The sequence below is a fragment of the Hyla sarda genome, unplaced genomic scaffold (genome assembly GCF_029499605.1).
Source record: "Hyla sarda isolate aHylSar1 unplaced genomic scaffold, aHylSar1.hap1 scaffold_131, whole genome shotgun sequence".
NCBI lineage: Eukaryota > Metazoa > Chordata > Amphibia > Anura > Hylidae > Hyla > Hyla sarda.
In genome coordinates this window covers 132,388-149,029 of record NW_026607934.1, presented here as the reverse complement: position 1 = coordinate 149,029, position 16,642 = coordinate 132,388, and the positions used below count along the sequence as shown (strand labels likewise).

The following is a 16,642-nucleotide window of genomic DNA, read 5'->3' as shown; positions in this document are numbered from 1 at the left end:
CCAATATCGCGCCACACCCCTACCCCTTAATTCCCTGGTTGAACTTGATGGACATATGTCTTTTTTCGACCGTACTAACTATGTAACTATGTAACATAACATGGGGGGGGGGGGTCTCCTGGCTGTTCACACAGGTGTGTCATTGCTGTACATTGACCATGCATTGCTTCTGTGGTATTGCAAAGGCAAAGACAAATGCTTCCAGCCATCCATTGCACTAATGGATTGGTCATCAGCTGGCTGTCTATGTCCCGCATCAATATAGACCAAAGTACAGAGGGTTAGGCTATGCTATTGTGCACCTACCTGATGCATCAGAAGGTGCGAGGCCCTTGCTAAATTCTGTGCACAGACTTTGAGATCTATACTTTAGACTGTATCTAAACCTGCTCCAACATGGACTGACATTCTGGCCTACTTTCAGCCGATGCGACTTGTCTGTCGCTGAACAGTCGCTTTTTATGTATTCAGCACCTATGTATAATGTTGTAAAAATGCTCTAGAAGCTAAAGTCGCAGAAATGTCACACATATTTGGCCTGCAACTTTCTGTGCGACAAATTCAGACAGGAAAAATCAGTATAAATCCTTAGAAAATTATCCCCCAGTGTCTCCATCTGCTGGCGGTATTGAATAAGCATTGCTGCACTGATGGGGTATGCATTAGACGAAAAAAAAGAAGAAAAAGAAGAATAATACGCCCAGAAAAGAGGCGAAAAGGAGAAAAACGTAAAAAAACGTGAAAAAAAAGTAAGAGGAAGAGAAGGGAAAAAAAGGTGGAAATGGGTTTAAAAGTGATTTCGGCGGAGAAATATATATATATATATATATATATATATTTATATATATATATATATACGCGCACACACACACATATATATAAACGTATTCTCCGTTGAGATATTGCAGCCGCTGCTGTGTCCAGGCCCAGGAGCCTTAGCACTGTGCTGTGATGTCACTCAATACCACTGACATCACTAGGTGTAAACAACATCTCTCCTTTGCTGTGTATGTGACTATGGAGCTGTTTGGTGATGTCGTCTATTATGGCCTTCATAGAAGCAACAGGAGATTGTTGCATCCATCTAGAACCCTCAGAACTACAGTGCTATGATGTCACTCACTTCCACAGGCCTTGCAGAGTGTAAACAACAACAACCCAGCTTTGTTGTGTATGTAACCATAGGGATTTGTGATGTCACCTAGAACCTTCACAGCAGCGACAGCTTTATGAGGAGCATCAGCACTGCTCTGCCTGAGCAGAACCATCACCGCCATAGGTTGTCAAATAACCCGGATTTAACCCACACAGGTAAGTCCAATGGGGTGCAGGCATGTCCTCTATGCTTACAGCTTCCCGTGGGTGTTGGTTTGATACCGTTTGGGGACAGCCAAGGAGGCATCTGCAGGCAACAAAGGTAGGTGTGTGCTTGTGTGTGTGTTTCCTATGCAGATCCTAAGCCCAGTGTCACATGCAAGTAGGAGGAGTAAGAAGGGTTCCTGGCAAATCCGGGTTATGGATTGCATTTAAAAAGGCCCCGTGGGAGTGCAATGGGCCCCTGTCTTGCTGCTTAGCAATAATGGTATGGGTTTAGGTTCTGCTGTGTGTACTGGTGGTTGACTGCCCCCCAGCCCAGAGTGTGCATGGAAAATTGTCTGGCAGCCTCCCTGACAGCAAGCAGTGATAGTGCCCATGAAGGGCACCTTGTTGGGCCCGCCCCTTTCACGGTTATCGCTTCTCGGCCTTTTGGCTAAGATCAAGTGTAGTATCTGTTCTTATCAGTTTAATATCTGATACGTCCCCTATCTGGGGACCATATATTAAATGGATTTTTGAGAACGGGGGCCGATTTCGAAGCTTGCTTCCGTCGCCCTATGCATTGACCCGATATGGCAGTATCTTCGGGTACAGTGCACCACCCCCTTACAGGGTTAAAAAGAAAGATTCCTACTTTCATTGCTACCTGCTTGCTGGCTAGCCAGCTAGCCAGCCCTGTGGGCCTTGCTGCTGCTGCAGCCAAAAAACAAAAGGTGGTGCTGCTGCTGCTTCTGCTGCTTCTGCTTCTGCTTGTGTCTGGCAGCTGTTGGAGCGTCCAGGCACAGGACTTCTGCTGCTGCTGACTAAATGGCCTCCTTAATTGGATCATTTGAGTAGCCAGCACACCTGTGCAGGTAGGGCATGACATGATAGGCAGCTGCCTTGATAGCGGGTGGGTGCTGAATGTTCCTAATTGACAAAATAAGATTAATGCTTATGAAGAAATATAAAATCTCATCCCTTCCCCAATATCGCGCCACACCCCTACCCCTTAATTCCCTGGTTGAACTTGATGGACAGATGTCTTTTTTCGACCGTACTAACTATGTAACTATGTAACATAACATGGGGGGGGGGGGGGGTCTCCTGGCTGTTCACACAGGTGTGTCATTGCTGTACATTGACCATGCATTGCTTCTGTGGTATTGCAAAGGCAAAGACAAATGCTTCCAGCCATCCATTGCACTAATGGATTGGTCATCAGCTGGCTGTCTATGTCCCGCATCAATATAGACCAAAGTACAGAGGGTTAGGCTATGCTATTGTGCACCTACCTGATGCACCAGAAGGTGCGAGGCCCTTGCTAAATTCTGTGCACAGACTTTGAGATCTATACTTTAGACTGTATCTAAACCTGCTCCAACATGGACTGACATTCTGGCCTACTTTCAGCCGATGCGACTTGTCTGTCGCTGAACAGTCGCTTTTTATGTATTCAGCACCTATGTATAATGTTGTAAAAATGCTCTAGAAGCTAAAGTCGCAGAAATGTCACACATATTTGGCCTGCAACTTTCTGTGCGACAAATTCAGACAGGAAAAATCAGTATAAATCCTTAGAAAATTATCCCCCAGTGTCTCCATCTGCTGGCGGTATTGAATAAGCATTGCTGCACTGATGGGGTATGCATTAGACGAAAAAAAAGAAGAAAAAGAAGAATAATACGCCCAGAAAAGAGGCGAAAAGGAGAAAAACGTAAAAAAACGTGAAAAAAAAGTAAGAGGAAGAGAAGGGAAAAAAAGGTGGAAATGGGTTTAAAAGTGATTTCGGCGGAGAATATATATATATATATATATATATATATATATATATATATATATACGCGCACACACACACATATATATAAACGTATTCTCCGTTGAGATATTGCAGCCGCTGCTGTGTCCAGGCCCAGGAGCCTTAGCACTGTGCTGTGATGTCACTCAATACCACTGACATCACTAGGTGTAAACAACATCTCTCCTTTGCTGTGTATGTGACTATGGAGCTGTTTGGTGATGTCGTCTATTATGGCCTTCATAGAAGCAACAGGAGATTGTTGCATCCATCTAGAACCCTCAGAACTACAGTGCTATGATGTCACTCACTTCCACAGGCCTTGCAGAGTGTAAACAACAACAACCCAGCTTTGTTGTGTATGTAACCATAGGGATTTGTGATGTCACCTAGAACCTTCACAGCAGCGACAGCTTTATGAGGAGCATCAGCACTGCTCTGCCTGAGCAGAACCATCACCGCCATAGGTTGTCAAATAACCCGGATTTAACCCACACAGGTAAGTCCAATGGGGTGCAGGCATGTCCTCTATGCTTACAGCTTCCCGTGGGTGTTGGTTTGATACCGTTTGGGGACAGCCAAGGAGGCATCTGCAGGCAACAAAGGTAGGTGTGTGCTTGTGTGTGTGTTTCCTATGCAGATCCTAAGCCCAGTGTCACATGCAAGTAGGAGGAGTAAGAAGGGTTCCTGGCAAATCCGGGTTATGGATTGCATTTAAAAAGGCCCCGTGGGAGTGCAATGGGCCCCTGTCTTGCTGCTTAGCAATAATGGTATGGGTTTAGGTTCTGCTGTGTGTACTGGTGGTTGACTGCCCCCCAGCCCAGAGTGTGCATGGAAAATTGTCTGGCAGCCTCCCTGACAGCAAGCAGTGATAGTGCCCATGAAGGGCACCTTGTTGGGCCCGCCCCTTTCACGGTTATCGCTTCTCGGCCTTTTGGCTAAGATCAAGTGTAGTATCTGTTCTTATCAGTTTAATATCTGATACGTCCCCTATCTGGGGACCATATATTAAATGGATTTTTGAGAACGGGGGCCGATTTCGAAGCTTGCTTCCGTCGCCCTATGCATTGACCCGATATGGCAGTATCTTCGGGTACAGTGCACCACCCCCTTACAGGGTTAAAAAGAAAGATTCCTACTTTCATTGCTACCTGCTTGCTGGCTAGCCAGCTAGCCAGCCCTGTGGGCCTTGCTGCTGCTGCAGCCAAAAAACAAAAGGTGGTGCTGCTGCTGCTTCTGCTGCTTCTGCTTCTGCTTGTGTCTGGCCGCTGTTGGAGCGTCCAGGCACAGGACTTCTGCTGCTGCTGACTAAATGGCCTCCTTAATTGGATCATTTGAGTAGCCAGCACACCTGTGCAGGTAGGGCATGACATGATAGGCAGCTGCCTTGATAGCGGGTGGGTGCTGAATGTTCCTAATTGACAAAATAAGATTAATGCTTATGAAGAAATATAAAATCTCATCCCTTCCCCAATATCGCGCCACACCCCTACCCCTTAATTCCCTGGTTGAACTTGATGGACATATGTCTTTTTTCGACCGTACTAACTATGTAACTATGTAACATAACATGGGGGGGGGGGTCTCCTGGCTGTTCACACAGGTGTGTCATTGCTGTACATTGACCATGCATTGCTTCTGTGGTATTGCAAAGGCAAAGACAAATGCTTCCAGCCATCCATTGCACTAATGGATTGGTCATCAGCTGGCTGTCTATGTCCCGCATCAATATAGACCAAAGTACAGAGGGTTAGGCTATGCTATTGTGCACCTACCTGATGCATCAGAAGGTGCGAGGCCCTTGCTAAATTCTGTGCACAGACTTTGAGATCTATACTTTAGACTGTATCTAAACCTGCTCCAACATGGACTGACATTCTGGCCTACTTTCAGCCGATGCGACTTGTCTGTCGCTGAACAGTCGCTTTTTATGTATTCAGCACCTATGTATAATGTTGTAAAAATGCTCTAGAAGCTAAAGTCGCAGAAATGTCACACATATTTGGCCTGCAACTTTCTGTGCGACAAATTCAGACAGGAAAAATCAGTATAAATCCTTAGAAAATTATCCCCCAGTGTCTCCATCTGCTGGCGGTATTGAATAAGCATTGCTGCACTGATGGGGTATGCATTAGACGAAAAAAAAGAAGAAAAAGAAGAATAATACGCCCAGAAAAGAGGCGAAAAGGAGAAAAACGTAAAAAAACGTGAAAAAAAAGTAAGAGGAAGAGAAGGGAAAAAAAGGTGGAAATGGGTTTAAAAGTGATTTCGGCGGAGAAATATATATATATATATATATATATATATATATATATATATACGCGCACACACACACATATATATAAACGTATTCTCCGTTGAGATATTGCAGCCGCTGCTGTGTCCAGGCCCAGGAGCCTTAGCACTGTGCTGTGATGTCACTCAATACCACTGACATCACTAGGTGTAAACAACATCTCTCCTTTGCTGTGTATGTGACTATGGAGCTGTTTGGTGATGTCGTCTATTATGGCCTTCATAGAAGCAACAGGAGATTGTTGCATCCATCTAGAACCCTCAGAACTACAGTGCTATGATGTCACTCACTTCCACAGGCCTTGCAGAGTGTAAACAACAACAACCCAGCTTTGTTGTGTATGTAACCATAGGGATTTGTGATGTCACCTAGAACCTTCACAGCAGCGACAGCTTTATGAGGAGCATCAGCACTGCTCTGCCTGAGCAGAACCATCACCGCCATAGGTTGTCAAATAACCCGGATTTAACCCACACAGGTAAGTCCAATGGGGTGCAGGCATGTCCTCTATGCTTACAGCTTCCCGTGGGTGTTGGTTTGATACCGTTTGGGGACAGCCAAGGAGGCATCTGCAGGCAACAAAGGTAGGTGTGTGCTTGTGTGTGTGTTTCCTATGCAGATCCTAAGCCCAGTGTCACATGCAAGTAGGAGGAGTAAGAAGGGTTCCTGGCAAATCCGGGTTATGGATTGCATTTAAAAAGGCCCCGTGGGAGTGCAATGGGCCCCTGTCTTGCTGCTTAGCAATAATGGTATGGGTTTAGGTTCTGCTGTGTGTACTGGTGGTTGACTGCCCCCCAGCCCAGAGTGTGCATGGAAAATTGTCTGGCAGCCTCCCTGACAGCAAGCAGTGATAGTGCCCATGAAGGGGACCTTGTTGGGCCCGCCCCTTTCACGGTTATCGCTTCTCGGCCTTTTGGCTAAGATCAAGTGTAGTATCTGTTCTTATCAGTTTAATATCTGATACGTCCCCTATCTGGGGACCATATATTAAATGGATTTTTGAGAACGGGGGCCGATTTCGAAGCTTGCTTCCGTCGCCCTATGCATTGACCCGATATGGCAGTATCTTCGGGTACAGTGCACCACCCCCTTACAGGGTTAAAAAGAAAGATTCCTACTTTCATTGCTACCTGCTTGCTGGCTAGCCAGCTAGCCAGCCCTGTGGGCCTTGCTGCTGCTGCAGCCAAAAAACAAAAGGTGGTGCTGCTGCTGCTTCTGCTGCTTCTGCTTCTGCTTGTGTCTGGCCGCTGTTGGAGCGTCCAGGCACAGGACTTCTGCTGCTGCTGACTAAATGGCCTCCTTAATTGGATCATTTGAGTAGCCAGCACACCTGTGCAGGTAGGGCATGACATGATAGGCAGCTGCCTTGATAGCGGGTGGGTGCTGAATGTTCCTAATTGACAAAATAAGATTAATGCTTATGAAGAAATATAAAATCTCATCCCTTCCCCAATATCGCGCCACACCCCTACCCCTTAATTCCCTGGTTGAACTTGATGGACATATGTCTTTTTTCGACCGTACTAACTATGTAACTATGTAACATAACATGGGGGGGGGGTCTCCTGGCTGTTCACACAGGTGTGTCATTGCTGTACATTGACCATGCATTGCTTCTGTGGTATTGCAAAGGCAAAGACAAATGCTTCCAGCCATCCATTGCACTAATGGATTGGTCATCAGCTGGCTGTCTATGTCCCGCATCAATATAGACCAAAGTACAGAGGGTTAGGCTATGCTATTGTGCACCTACCTGATGCATCAGAAGGTGCGAGGCCCTTGCTAAATTCTGTGCACAGACTTTGAGATCTATACTTTAGACTGTATCTAAACCTGCTCCAACATGGACTGACATTCTGGCCTACTTTCAGCCGATGCGACTTGTCTGTCGCTGAACAGTCGCTTTTTATGTATTCAGCACCTATGTATAAGCACCTATGTATAATGTTGTAAAAATGCTCTAGAAGCTAAAGTCGCAGAAATGTCACACATATTTGGCCTGCAACTTTCTGTGCGACAAATTCAGACAGGAAAAATCAGTATAAATCCTTAGAAAATTATCCCCCAGTGTCTCCATCTGCTGGCGGTATTGAATAAGCATTGCTGCACTGATGGGGTATGCATTAGACGAAAAAAAAGAAGAAAAAGAAGAATAATACGCCCAGAAAAGAGGCGAAAAGGAGAAAAACGTAAAAAACGTGAAAAAAAAGTAAGAGGAAGAGAAGGGAAAAAAAGGTGGAAATGGGTTTAAAAGTGATTTCGGCGGAGAAATATATATATATATATATATATATATATATATATATATATATATATACGCGCACACACACACATATATATAAACGTATTCTCCGTTGAGATATTGCAGCCGCTGCTGTGTCCAGGCCCAGGAGCCTTAGCACTGTGCTGTGATGTCACTCAATACCACTGACATCACTAGGTGTAAACAACATCTCTCCTTTGCTGTGTATGTGACTATGGAGCTGTTTGGTGATGTCGTCTATTATGGCCTTCATAGAAGCAACAGGAGATTGTTGCATCCATCTAGAACCCTCAGAACTACAGTGCTATGATGTCACTCACTTCCACAGGCCTTGCAGAGTGTAAACAACAACAACCCAGCTTTGTTGTGTATGTAACCATAGGGATTTGTGATGTCACCTAGAACCTTCACAGCAGCGACAGCTTTATGAGGAGCATCAGCACTGCTCTGCCTGAGCAGAACCATCACCGCCATAGGTTGTCAAATAACCCGGATTTAACCCACACAGGTAAGTCCAATGGGGTGCAGGCATGTCCTCTATGCTTACAGCTTCCCGTGGGTGTTGGTTTGATACCGTTTGGGGACAGCCAAGGAGGCATCTGCAGGCAACAAAGGTAGGTGTGTGCTTGTGTGTGTGTTTCCTATGCAGATCCTAAGCCCAGTGTCACATGCAAGTAGGAGGAGTAAGAAGGGTTCCTGGCAAATCCGGGTTATGGATTGCATTTAAAAAGGCCCCGTGGGAGTGCAATGGGCCCCTGTCTTGCTGCTTAGCAATAATGGTATGGGTTTAGGTTCTGCTGTGTGTACTGGTGGTTGACTGCCCCCCAGCCCAGAGTGTGCATGGAAAATTGTCTGGCAGCCTCCCTGACAGCAAGCAGTGATAGTGCCCATGAAGGGCACCTTGTTGGGCCCGCCCCTTTCACGGTTATCGCTTCTCGGCCTTTTGGCTAAGATCAAGTGTAGTATCTGTTCTTATCAGTTTAATATCTGATACGTCCCCTATCTGGGGACCATATATTAAATGGATTTTTGAGAACGGGGGCCGATTTCGAAGCTTGCTTCCGTCGCCCTATGCATTGACCCGATATGGCAGTATCTTCGGGTACAGTGCACCACCCCCTTACAGGGTTAAAAAGAAAGATTCCTACTTTCATTGCTACCTGCTTGCTGGCTAGCCAGCTAGCCAGCCCTGTGGGCCTTGCTGCTGCTGCAGCCAAAAAACAAAAGGTGGTGCTGCTGCTGCTTCTGCTGCTTCTGCTTCTGCTTGTGTCTGGCCGCTGTTGGAGCGTCCAGGCACAGGACTTCTGCTGCTGCTGACTAAATGGCCTCCTTAATTGGATCATTTGAGTAGCCAGCACACCTGTGCAGGTAGGGCATGACATGATAGGCAGCTGCCTTGATAGCGGGTGGGTGCTGAATGTTCCTAATTGACAAAATAAGATTAATGCTTATGAAGAAATATAAAATCTCATCCCTTCCCCAATATCGCGCCACACCCCTACCCCTTAATTCCCTGGTTGAACTTGATGGACATATGTCTTTTTTCGACCGTACTAACTATGTAACTATGTAACATAACATGGGGGGGGGGGGTCTCCTGGCTGTTCACACAGGTGTGTCATTGCTGTACATTGACCATGCATTGCTTCTGTGGTATTGCAAAGGCAAAGACAAATGCTTCCAGCCATCCATTGCACTAATGGATTGGTCATCAGCTGGCTGTCTATGTCCCGCATCAATATAGACCAAAGTACAGAGGGTTAGGCTATGCTATTGTGCACCTACCTGATGCATCAGAAGGTGCGAGGCCCTTGCTAAATTCTGTGCACAGACTTTGAGATCTATACTTTAGACTGTATCTAAACCTGCTCCAACATGGACTGACATTCTGGCCTACTTTCAGCCGATGCGACTTGTCTGTCGCTGAACAGTCGCTTTTTATGTATTCAGCACCTATGTATAATGTTGTAAAAATGCTCTAGAAGCTAAAGTCGCAGAAATGTCACACATATTTGGCCTGCAACTTTCTGTGCGACAAATTCAGACAGGAAAAATCAGTATAAATCCTTAGAAAATTATCCCCCAGTGTCTCCATCTGCTGGCGGTATTGAATAAGCATTGCTGCACTGATGGGGTATGCATTAGACGAAAAAAAAGAAGAAAAAGAAGAATAATACGCCCAGAAAAGAGGCGAAAAGGAGAAAAACGTAAAAAAACGTGAAAAAAAAGTAAGAGGAAGAGAAGGGAAAAAAAGGTGGAAATGGGTTTAAAAGTGATTTCGGCGGAGAAATATATATATATATATATATATATATATATATATATATATATACGCGCACACACACACATATATATAAACGTATTCTCCGTTGAGATATTGCAGCCGCTGCTGTGTCCAGGCCCAGGAGCCTTAGCACTGTGCTGTGATGTCACTCAATACCACTGACATCACTAGGTGTAAACAACATCTCTCCTTTGCTGTGTATGTGACTATGGAGCTGTTTGGTGATGTCGTCTATTATGGCCTTCATAGAAGCAACAGGAGATTGTTGCATCCATCTAGAACCCTCAGAACTACAGTGCTATGATGTCACTCACTTCCACAGGCCTTGCAGAGTGTAAACAACAACAACCCAGCTTTGTTGTGTATGTAACCATAGGGATTTGTGATGTCACCTAGAACCTTCACAGCAGCGACAGCTTTATGAGGAGCATCAGCACTGCTCTGCCTGAGCAGAACCATCACCGCCATAGGTTGTCAAATAACCCGGATTTAACCCACACAGGTAAGTCCAATGGGGTGCAGGCATGTCCTCTATGCTTACAGCTTCCCGTGGGTGTTGGTTTGATACCGTTTGGGGACAGCCAAGGAGGCATCTGCAGGCAACAAAGGTAGGTGTGTGCTTGTGTGTGTGTTTCCTATGCAGATCCTAAGCCCAGTGTCACATGCAAGTAGGAGGAGTAAGAAGGGTTCCTGGCAAATCCGGGTTATGGATTGCATTTAAAAAGGCCCCGTGGGAGTGCAATGGGCCCCTGTCTTGCTGCTTAGCAATAATGGTATGGGTTTAGGTTCTGCTGTGTGTACTGGTGGTTGACTGCCCCCCAGCCCAGAGTGTGCATGGAAAATTGTCTGGCAGCCTCCCTGACAGCAAGCAGTGATAGTGCCCATGAAGGGCACCTTGTTGGGCCCGCCCCTTTCACGGTTATCGCTTCTCGGCCTTTTGGCTAAGATCAAGTGTAGTATCTGTTCTTATCAGTTTTCATGCTGGTGGGGATGGGTGCTGCATGGAGGATGCAGGTGTACCAGGGCTTTCCGGGGCTGGTTCTGAGGAATCAGCTCGACGGCTGCCCCGATGTGACCTGTTCCCTCCGGGTCTCGCCATGAGGCTGAGAGGGTCTAGAGCCGAGGTACTTTTGTGCCTCGGGGAGTGGTGACCCCGAGGTGCCGAAACTCACTGGGAGAATAGGCTCACTGAGTTGAAGCACGGGCACCATAATCTCTTCACCTTGTGGCACTCACCTCTTGATTCCCGGCCTTCTGGCTAGGATCAGAGAAATTTTTATAGATCCGGCCGGATGTCCGGGCAGTATATCTGCACACATTCACTTATTTATTTATTTTTTGTCTCACTGTGTCACTTTTTGCGTGTTGTGTGTTCACAGGATTTGTCAGGATGCGGTAGCCCTTCTGGGTGTCCCTCCTGGCGGTCTAGGGGAGGTGTGTGTGGCCATTAGGTTCCGCACCTCCCTGCAAACACCCCGGGTACTCCTGCTTCGCAGGGTACCTACCGTAATCGGCTCTGCGGGCAGATACCTTGGCTAACGCCAAGGGGGATGCCGGGAGCATTTGTGGTCTCCTAGTAGCTTCGGCGAAAAGGGACATCGAACCTGGAACCTCGCAGGTACCTTTTGGTCCGGAGGCGAAGGGTAAGGTTTGTTGGGGGGCCTCTCTCCTATCGGAGAAGGGCTTGCGATAGACCGCATCCTTTGTGCACGTTTTTTTTTAGTGTAACACGTTTGCACTTTTTCTTGCACTTTGGGTGAATCGAAAGCACGTTCCTCGGCTTTAAAAAAAAAAAAAAAAAAAAAATCTGTTCTTATCAGTTTAATATCTGATACGTCCCCTATCTGGGGACCATATATTAAATGGATTTTTGAGAACGGGGGCCGATTTCGAAGCTTGCTTCCGTCGCCCTATGCATTGACCCGATATGGCAGTATCTTCGGGTACAGTGCACCACCCCCTTACAGGGTTAAAAAGAAAGATTCCTACTTTCATTGCTACCTGCTTGCTGGCTAGCCAGCTAGCCAGCCCTGTGGGCCTTGCTGCTGCTGCAGCCAAAAAACAAAAGGTGGTGCTGCTGCTGCTTCTGCTGCTTCTGCTTCTGCTTGTGTCTGGCCCCTGTTGGAGCGTCCAGGCACAGGACTTCTGCTGCTGCTGACTAAATGGCCTCCTTAATTGGATCATTTGAGTAGCCAGCACACCTGTGCAGGTAGGGCATGACATGATAGGCAGCTGCCTTGATAGCGGGTGGGTGCTGAATGTTCCTAATTGACAAAATAAGATTAATGCTTATGAAGAAATATAAAATCTCATCCCTTCCCCAATATCGCGCCACACCCCTACCCCTTAATTCCCTGGTTGAACTTGATGGACATATGTCTTTTTTCGACCGTACTAACTATGTAACTATGTAACATAACATGGGGGGGGGGGTCTCCTGGCTGTTCACACAGGTGTGTCATTGCTGTACATTGACCATGCATTGCTTCTGTGGTATTGCAAAGGCAAAGACAAATGCTTCCAGCCATCCATTGCACTAATGGATTGGTCATCAGCTGGCTGTCTATGTCCCGCATCAATATAGACCAAAGTACAGAGGGTTAGGCTATGCTATTGTGCACCTACCTGATGCATCAGAAGGTGCGAGGCCCTTGCTAAATTCTGTGCACAGACTTTGAGATCTATACTTTAGACTGTATCTAAACCTGCTCCAACATGGACTGACATTCTGGCCTACTTTCAGCCGATGCGACTTGTCTGTCGCTGAACAGTCGCTTTTTATGTATTCAGCACCTATGTATAATGTTGTAAAAATGCTCTAGAAGCTAAAGTCGCAGAAATGTCACACATATTTGGCCTGCAACTTTCTGTGCGACAAATTCAGACAGGAAAAATCAGTATAAATCCTTAGAAAATTATCCCCCAGTGTCTCCATCTGCTGGCGGTATTGAATAAGCATTGCTGCACTGATGGGGTATGCATTAGACGAAAAAAAAGAAGAAAAAGAAGAATAATACGCCCAGAAAAGAGGCGAAAAGGAGAAAAACGTAAAAAAACGTGAAAAAAAAGTAAGAGGAAGAGAAGGGAAAAAAAGGTGGAAATGGGTTTAAAAGTGATTTCGGCGGAGAAATATATATATATATATATATATATATATATATATATATATATATATACGCGCACACACACACATATATATAAACGTATTCTCCGTTGAGATATTGCAGCCGCTGCTGTGTCCAGGCCCAGGAGCCTTAGCACTGTGCTGTGATGTCACTCAATACCACTGACATCACTAGGTGTAAACAACATCTCTCCTTTGCTGTGTATGTGACTATGGAGCTGTTTGGTGATGTCGTCTATTATGGCCTTCATAGAAGCAACAGGAGATTGTTGCATCCATCTAGAACCCTCAGAACTACAGTGCTATGATGTCACTCACTTCCACAGGCCTTGCAGAGTGTAAACAACAACAACCCAGCTTTGTTGTGTATGTAACCATAGGGATTTGTGATGTCACCTAGAACCTTCACAGCAGCGACAGCTTTATGAGGAGCATCAGCACTGCTCTGCCTGAGCAGAACCATCACCGCCATAGGTTGTCAAATAACCCGGATTTAACCCACACAGGTAAGTCCAATGGGGTGCAGGCATGTCCTCTATGCTTACAGCTTCCCGTGGGTGTTGGTTTGATACCGTTTGGGGACAGCCAAGGAGGCATCTGCAGGCAACAAAGGTAGGTGTGTGCTTGTGTGTGTGTTTCCTATGCAGATCCTAAGCCCAGTGTCACATGCAAGTAGGAGGAGTAAGAAGGGTTCCTGGCAAATCCGGGTTATGGATTGCATTTAAAAAGGCCCCGTGGGAGTGCAATGGGCCCCTGTCTTGCTGCTTAGCAATAATGGTATGGGTTTAGGTTCTGCTGTGTGTACTGGTGGTTGACTGCCCCCCAGCCCAGAGTGTGCATGGAAAATTGTCTGGCAGCCTCCCTGACAGCAAGCAGTGATAGTGCCCATGAAGGGCACCTTGTTGGGCCCGCCCCTTTCACGGTTATCGCTTCTCGGCCTTTTGGCTAAGATCAAGTGTAGTATCTGTTCTTATCAGTTTAATATCTGATACGTCCCCTATCTGGGGACCATATATTAAATGGATTTTTGAGAACGGGGGCCGATTTCGAAGCTTGCTTCCGTCGCCCTATGCATTGACCCGATATGGCAGTATCTTCGGGTACAGTGCACCACCCCCTTACAGGGTTAAAAAGAAAGATTCCTACTTTCATTGCTACCTGCTTGCTGGCTAGCCAGCTAGCCAGCCCTGTGGGCCTTGCTGCTGCTGCTGCAGCCAAAAAACAAAAGGTGGTGCTGCTGCTGCTTCTGCTGCTTCTGCTTCTGCTTGTGTCTGGCCGCTGTTGGAGCGTCCAGGCACAGGACTTCTGCTGCTGCTGACTAAATGGCCTCCTTAATTGGATCATTTGAGTAGCCAGCACACCTGTGCAGGTAGGGCATGACATGATAGGCAGCTGCCTTGATAGCGGGTGGGTGCTGAATGTTCCTAATTGACAAAATAAGATTAATGCTTATGAAGAAATATAAAATCTCATCCCTTCCCCAATATCGCGCCACACCCCTACCCCTTAATTCCCTGGTTGAACTTGATGGACATATGTCTTTTTTCGACCGTACTAACTATGTAACTATGTAACATAACATGGGGGGGGGGGGGTGTCTCCTGGCTGTTCACACAGGTGTGTCATTGCTGTACATTGACCATGCATTGCTTCTGTGGTATTGCAAAGGCAAAGACAAATGCTTCCAGCCATCCATTGCACTAATGGATTGGTCATCAGCTGGCTGTCTATGTCCCGCATCAATATAGACCAAAGTACAGAGGGTTAGGCTATGCTATTGTGCACCTACCTGATGCATCAGAAGGTGCGAGGCCCTTGCTAAATTCTGTGCACAGACTTTGAGATCTATACTTTAGACTGTATCTAAACCTGCTCCAACATGGACTGACATTCTGGCCTACTTTCAGCCGATGCGACTTGTCTGTCGCTGAACAGACGCTTTTTATGTATTCAGCACCTATGTATAATGTTGTAAAAATGCTCTAGAAGCTAAAGTCGCAGAAATGTCACACATATTTGGCCTGCAACTTTCTGTGCGACAAATTCAGACAGGAAAAATCAGTATAAATCCTTAGAAAATTATCCCCCAGTGTCTCCATCTGCTGGCGGTATTGAATAAGCATTGCTGCACTGATGGGGTATGCATTAGACGAAAAAAAAGAAGAAAAAGAAGAATAATACGCCCAGAAAAGAGGCGAAAAGGAGAAAAACATAAAAAAAACGTGAAAAAAAAGTAAGAGGAAGAGAAGGGAAAAAAAGGTGGAAATGGGTTTAAAAGTGATTTCGGCGGAGAATATATATATATATATATATATATATATATATATATATATATATATATACGCGCACACACACACATATATATAAACGTATTCTCCGTTGAGATATTGCAGCCGCTGCTGTGTCCAGGCCCAGGAGCCTTAGCACTGTGCTGTGATGTCACTCAATACCACTGACATCACTAGGTGTAAACAACATCTCTCCTTTGCTGTGTATGTGACTATGGAGCTGTTTGGTGATGTCGTCTATTATGGCCTTCATAGAAGCAACAGGAGATTGTTGCATCCATCTAGAACCCTCAGAACTACAGTGCTATGATGTCACTCACTTCCACAGGCCTTGCAGAGTGTAAACAACAACAACCCAGCTTTGTTGTGTATGTAACCATAGGGATTTGTGATGTCACCTAGAACCTTCACAGCAGCGACAGCTTTATGAGGAGCATCAGCACTGCTCTGCCTGAGCAGAACCATCACCGCCATAGGTTGTCAAATAACCCGGATTTAACCCACACAGGTAAGTCCAATGGGGTGCAGGCATGTCCTCTATGCTTACAGCTTCCCGTGGGTGTTGGTTTGATACCGTTTGGGGACAGCCAAGGAGGCATCTGCAGGCAACAAAGGTAGGTGTGTGCTTGTGTGTGTGTTTCCTATGCAGATCCTAAGCCCAGTGTCACATGCAAGTAGGAGGAGTAAGAAGGGTTCCTGGCAAATCCGGGTTATGGATTGCATTTAAAAAGGCCCCGTGGGAGTGCAATGGGCCCCTGTCTTGCTGCTTAGCAATAATGGTATGGGTTTAGGTTCTGCTGTGTGTACTGGTGGTTGACTGCCCCCCAGCCCAGAGTGTGCATGGAAAATTGTCTGGCAGCCTCCCTGACAGCAAGCAGTGATAGTGCCCATGAAGGGCACCTTGTTGGGCCCGCCCCTTTCACGGTTATCGCTTCTCGGCCTTTTGGCTAAGATCAAGTGTAGTATCTATTCTTATCAGTTTAATATCTGATACGTCCCCTATCTGGGGACCATATATTAAATGGATTTTTGAGAACGGGGGCCGATTTCGAAGCTTGCTTCCGTCGCCCTATGCATTGACCCGATATGGCAGTATCTTCGGGTACAGTGCACCACCCCCTTACAGGGTTAAAAAGAAAGATTCCTACTTTCATTGCTACCTGCTTGCTGGCTAGCCAGCTAGCCAGCCCTGTGGGCCTTGCTGCTGCTGCAGCCAAAAAACAAAAGGTGGTGCTGCTGCTGCTTCTGCTGCTTCTGCTTCTGCTTGTGTCTGGCCGCTGTTGGAGCGTCCAG

The 16,642-nt window shown here is 46.3% G+C and overlaps 7 non-coding genes and 1 pseudogene across 7 annotated transcripts; all 8 read left to right on the top strand.

The window, feature by feature from the left end:
• Positions 1-1,730: 1,730 nt before the first annotated feature.
• Positions 1,731-1,921, top strand: LOC130305411 (U2 spliceosomal RNA). Its single transcript, XR_008854992.1, has one exon. It is a non-coding gene; the product is annotated as a U2 spliceosomal RNA (small nuclear RNA).
• Positions 1,922-4,012: 2,091 nt separating this feature from the next.
• Positions 4,013-4,203, top strand: LOC130305409 (U2 spliceosomal RNA). The gene has a single exon (XR_008854990.1). It is a non-coding gene; the product is annotated as a U2 spliceosomal RNA (small nuclear RNA).
• Positions 4,204-6,287: 2,084 nt separating this feature from the next.
• On the top strand, positions 6,288-6,478 carry LOC130305408 (U2 spliceosomal RNA). The gene has a single exon (XR_008854989.1). It is a non-coding gene; the product is annotated as a U2 spliceosomal RNA (small nuclear RNA).
• A 2,102-nt stretch (positions 6,479-8,580) lies between these two features.
• LOC130305407 (U2 spliceosomal RNA) lies at positions 8,581-8,771 on the top strand. The gene has a single exon (XR_008854988.1). It is a non-coding gene; the product is annotated as a U2 spliceosomal RNA (small nuclear RNA).
• A 2,087-nt stretch (positions 8,772-10,858) lies between these two features.
• On the top strand, positions 10,859-11,018 carry LOC130305376 (U2 spliceosomal RNA; annotated as a pseudogene).
• Positions 11,019-11,712: 694 nt separating this feature from the next.
• On the top strand, positions 11,713-11,896 carry LOC130305361 (U2 spliceosomal RNA). The gene has a single exon (XR_008854956.1). It is a non-coding gene; the product is annotated as a U2 spliceosomal RNA (small nuclear RNA).
• A 2,090-nt stretch (positions 11,897-13,986) lies between these two features.
• LOC130305406 (U2 spliceosomal RNA) lies at positions 13,987-14,177 on the top strand. Its single transcript, XR_008854987.1, has one exon. It is a non-coding gene; the product is annotated as a U2 spliceosomal RNA (small nuclear RNA).
• A 2,099-nt stretch (positions 14,178-16,276) lies between these two features.
• On the top strand, positions 16,277-16,467 carry LOC130305344 (U2 spliceosomal RNA). Its single transcript, XR_008854944.1, has one exon. It is a non-coding gene; the product is annotated as a U2 spliceosomal RNA (small nuclear RNA).
• Positions 16,468-16,642: the final 175 nt, after the last annotated feature.